The following is a 5,000-nucleotide window of genomic DNA, read 5'->3' as shown; positions in this document are numbered from 1 at the left end:
TGGTAGGATTGCAACGGGGTCCGCCTCGGGACGCACGAGCACGCACGAGGCGCGTCGCACGCCTTCAGCTCGCCCCACCGGCAGGACGTCCCACGATACATGCCAGTTAAACACCGACGGGCGGTGAACCAACAGCGTGGGACACAAATCCAACTACGAGCTTTTTAACCGCAACAACTTTAATATACGCTATTGGAGCTGGAATTACCGCGGCTGCTGGCACCAGACTTGCCCTCCAATAGATACTCGTTAAAGGATTTAAAGTGTACTCATTCCGATTACGGGGCCTCGGATGAGTCCCGTATCGTTATTTTTCGTCACTACCTCCCCGTGCCGGGAGTGGGTAATTTGCGCGCCTGCTGCCTTCCTTGGATGTGGTAGCCGTTTCTCAGGCTCCCTCTCCGGAATCGAACCCTGATTCCCCGTTACCCGTTACAACCATGGTAGGCGCAGAACCTACCATCGACAGTTGATAAGGCAGACATTTGAAAGATGCGTCGCCGGTACGAGGACCGTGCGATCAGCCCAAAGTTATTCAGAGTCACCAAGGCAAACGGACCGGACGAGCCGACCGATTGGTTTTGATCTAATAAAAGCGTCCCTTCCATCTCTGGTCGGGACTCTGTTTGCATGTATTAGCTCTAGAATTACCACAGTTATCCAAGTAACGTGGGTACGATCTAAGGAACCATAACTGATTTAATGAGCCATTCGCGGTTTCACCTTAATGCGGCTTGTACTGAGACATGCATGGCTTAATCTTTGAGACAAGCATATGACTACTGGCAGGATCAACCAGGGAGCTGCGTCAACTAGAGCTGAGCAGCCGGCCGCCCGGGAGTGTGTCCCGGGGGCCCGCGCGAACACGCAAGCGTCCGCTCAATTATTCTGCAAACAGGAGGAGGCTGAGCTCCCCTGCACAATACACCTCGAAACCCTCTCAGGTCCCGGCGGCGCGCAGCGCCGTCCTAAGTACTTGGTCGGGTTCGAGAGAGGCGCAATCGCCCGGAGTTTGGCGAGTAGACGCTTTAGGTGCGACCACCCGTGCTCCCAACTGAGCTTGCCGCTGCCGACAGAGGCCCGGGAGCGTGCTGTCGTGGCATTGCCGGCGGGAGACAACACGCGCCACCTACGGTGGCCGGCAGCTCCAACGCCAGCGCCACAGAAGGACAAAAGCCCCACTTGGGTGCCGAAGCGAACGCGCCAACACGTCCGCACAGCTGCGATACAAACCACCTGCGAGAACCGCAGAGGCGACCGAGCAGCAGACGGCGTCGCGGCGCCGAGCGCCGGGCGGCGGCGCATCCTCAGCGCACACAGTCCTCAATCGGACCAGCACACTGCAGATGTCCACCGCGCTTCGCACCGGGCCCGCGAGGACCTACTTTGGCCGCACGGCGCCGCGTGCAGGGTGCGCCGGCGCGCAGCTGCGCCGCCTGCCGCCTCCGTCGGCCGGCGCGCCTGCCACTGGCCGCCCCCACCAGCCGGCTGTAGCGCGTGCGCCCACGCACCGCGCGGCCAGCACGCCGGGAGGCCCCCCCTCACCGGCCGGGGACGGTCCCACCCAGCCACCGCCGCGTATCGCTTCACACCCACATGCCATTCACGTTCGTGGGCATGGTGGGTATCGCTGAAACAACCGGTTGGTAGCTCAACCGATCGTCGCCATCACTGATTCACCTCTAGCGAGAACAACCGCACCACAACGGTTTACCAGTTGTTCATTTGCGTAACGTCACCAGCAAACGTAGACGTCCATCGCCATTTGCAAATTCAACGATTGTTGCATGCCTGTGTCAGGTGTCACGACACACTATGTCTGCCCACATACACGCAACAACATGTGCACGCTTCGCGAACACGTGGAAGGTGGCCCCCGTACGTATGCGATGTCCATTGCGCGAACGACTGTCAACCGGCCTCTGTCGCATGTCGCAGATGTGGAACGCAGTGCACCATGCTATCACGGTGAGTGAGAAGAGACGACTACGTCTGACAACACGCGCCACTACATCAACAGACGGCTCATGCTGATCGCCATCCACGGCATACCATACTGCAATCCAGCTCTTATAGGGAGACGACACGTAGCTGAGTGCACAATATTTGGACCGTATGGTTCGCCGTTGTTGGCGCAGTCGTGGTACGGTCACACATGTACCACGATGTATCATTCAGTACATGAGGACCAATGTGCAGTACAGTGTGTGATTTGGACGTACAACATCAGCGGACAGTTGACACAAGCCGTACCACAACGTAGGCTGTGCTTCGCCATGCGAATGCCAATGAACAACTGCGAAGGGCATTGAGCATGTACGTCCTGCTGCCATCCGCATTACAGTGTATAGCTGCAAGGTGTTTAACATGAAGCGATACTCTGGGGACCGGGCAGTGCGGGTAGCAAACTATATTGCGGGGGTTGCAGTTAGGCAACACTACACTAATTTAACGCGTCGTATGACAATTACAGAGCAGGTTAAGGCCCAACGTGTGTTGGGTTAAGGCCCAACGTGTGTTGGGTTAAGGCCCAACGTGTGTTGGGTTAAGGCCCAACGTGTGTTGGGTTAAGGCCCAACGTGTGTTGGGTTAAGGCCCAACGTGTGTTGGGTTAAGGCCCAACGTGTGTTGGGTTAAGGCCCAACGTGTGTTGGGTTAAGGCCCAACGTGTGTTGGGTTAAGGCCCAACGTGTGTTGGGTTAAGGCCCAACGTGTGTTGGGTTAAGGCCCAACGTGTGTTGGGTTAAGGCCCAACGCGTGTTGGGTTAAGGCCCAACGCGTGTTGGGTTAAGGCCCAACGCGTGTTGGGTTAAGGCCCAACGCGTGTTGGGTTAAGGCCCAACGCGTGTTGGGTTAAGGCCCAACGCGTGTTGGGTTAAGGCCCAACGCGTGTTGGGTTAAGGCCCAACGCGGGTTGGGTTAAGGCCCAACGCGGGTTGGGTTAAGGCGCAACGCGGGTTGGGTTAAGGCGCAACGCGGGTTGGGTTAAGGCGCAACGCGGGTTAGGTTAAGGCGCAACGCGGGTTAGGTTAAGGCGCAACGCGGGTTAGGTTAAGGCGCAACGCGGGTTAGGTTAAGGCGCAACGCGGGTTAGGTTAAGGCGCAACGCGGGTTACGTTAAGGCGCAACGCGGGTTACGTTAAGGCGCAACGCGGGTTACGTTAAGGCGCAACGCGGGTTACGTTAAGGCGCAATATAGGTTAGGTTAAGGCGCAATATAGGTTAGGTTAAGGCGCAATATAGGTTAGGTTAAGGCGCAATACGGGTTAGGTTAAGGCGCAATACGGGTTAGGTTAAGGCGCAATACGGGTTAGGTTAAGGCGCAATACGGGTTAGGTTAAGGCACAATACGGGTTAGGTTAAGGCACAATACGGGTTAGGTTAAGGCACAATACGGGTTAGGTTAAGGCACAATACGGGTTAGGTTAAGGCACAATACGGGTTAGGTTAAGGCACAATACGGGTTAGGTTAAGGCACAATACGGGTTAGGTTAAGGCACAATACGGGTTAGGTTAAGGCACAATACGGGTTAGGTTAAGGCACAATACGGGTTAGGTTAAGGCACAATACGGGTTAGGTTAAGGCACAATACGGGTTAGGTTAAGGCACAATACGGGTTAGGTTAAGGCACAATACGGGTTAGGTTAAGGTACAATACGGGTTAGGTTAAGGTACAATACGGGTTAGGTTAAGGTACAATACGGGTTAGGTTAAGGTACAATACGGGTTAGGTTAAGGTACAATACGGGTTAGGTTAAGGTACAATACGGGTTAGGTTAAGGTACAATACGGGTTAGGTTAAGGTACAATACGGGTTAGGTTAAGGTACACATTGTTGTAAGGAAAGGTGTTTTGGGGGGGGGGGGGGGGGCCGGTTTGTTGATTGTGATTATCGTAAGTAAATGACTGCGGCATCATCTGATTTGCCACGTCAGGGTGCACCTTTGGCTCATAACAGGCGGCGCTCTGATTCCATGCTTGTGGCAGACCTGTGTCTTTCATTCCTGCCATTGTTTGTGTGGTGTGACAGGAGGCAGTATTGTGATGTTGGGTGCACCCCTGTGTAGGACATGTGTGGGTGTTGGTGGCTTAGCTGAGCAATGGTGGTTGTCGGAAGGGTGAGATATTCTGTTTTGTGAGTGGACCTCCCGGTCTGGTTATGATAGTGTGGATTGTCTAATGTGGCAGAGAGGATGCACTGGGTGTTGTTCCATGCTGGTGCTTACATATTGTCTGTGTGCCTGTTACAGGCAGAGAGTAGTGCGTGATAAGAGTGTCTGGCTGACGTGTGATTGTGAGCAGAGTCTTTCAGCATGTATACGGACAGTTGTATACATTATCTGTATTCTGATGGCTCTATCTATTACTAATCAGCGCCGTGTATACGTTTAATCCGGTTCCAGTCGAAACTATTGTATCTCTGTACATTAGTGACACGGCGAGCCCGCTATGTAGTTACTCGTCTCGGCAGCTTCCACCGGTGTATCGCAAATGATTATAAGGAATCAGTCTAGTCGTCAATACCGATAGTGTGACGTCACATGTCTGGGGTGGGGGACGCTGCGCCCTTCCGGTGGGTCATGGCCTAGGAAGACTCTTCCCACGCAGGGGGGCTTGGACTGTCATTGACTCTTCCGAGTAATATACTTGCCGTACGTTTTTGCGACTGCGAGTGCAACGCTCACCGGTACCGACATGGATGGAGCGCCTCCTAGCTGCCGCTGAGCATCTGCATTCGTACAGAGAGCAACGCGATCGCGTCTGTAGCTCGTACGTGGTACAGCTCGCAGCTCATGTATATGGACAGCGGGAATGTCGCATATTGGACATAACTCTTCATGAAACGCACGTTATAGGGGTGGATTGCACATTGCGAGTGCGAGCAAAGTCCGCCGTTCATCCGCTGGAGTTGCGAGTCGAGCGGTTGGGGTGGGGCACGAACGGGTGCAGGTGGAGTGATTGCCGGTCCACGACTTCGTGCGGCAGAGGCGCTGGCGTT

At 54.8% G+C, this 5,000-nt stretch overlaps 1 non-coding gene across 1 annotated transcript in view; it reads right to left on the bottom strand.

Annotated features, from left to right (window-relative positions):
* LOC124580669 overlaps positions 1–802 on the bottom strand; it is a 1,910-nt gene extending 1,108 nt beyond the window's left edge. The window contains exon 1 of the ribosomal RNA XR_006973226.1: positions 1–802. This exon is cut by the window's left edge and continues 1,108 nt beyond it. This is a non-coding gene — a ribosomal RNA (small subunit ribosomal RNA).
* Between the last annotated feature and the right edge of the window lie 4,198 nt (positions 803–5,000).

Source organism: Schistocerca americana, unplaced genomic scaffold (assembly GCF_021461395.2).
Source record: "Schistocerca americana isolate TAMUIC-IGC-003095 unplaced genomic scaffold, iqSchAmer2.1 HiC_scaffold_340, whole genome shotgun sequence".
In the NCBI taxonomy this organism is placed as follows: domain Eukaryota; kingdom Metazoa; phylum Arthropoda; class Insecta; order Orthoptera; family Acrididae; genus Schistocerca; species Schistocerca americana.
Note: the sequence above shows the minus strand (reverse complement) of the source record. Positions and strands in the feature narration are given on the sequence as shown.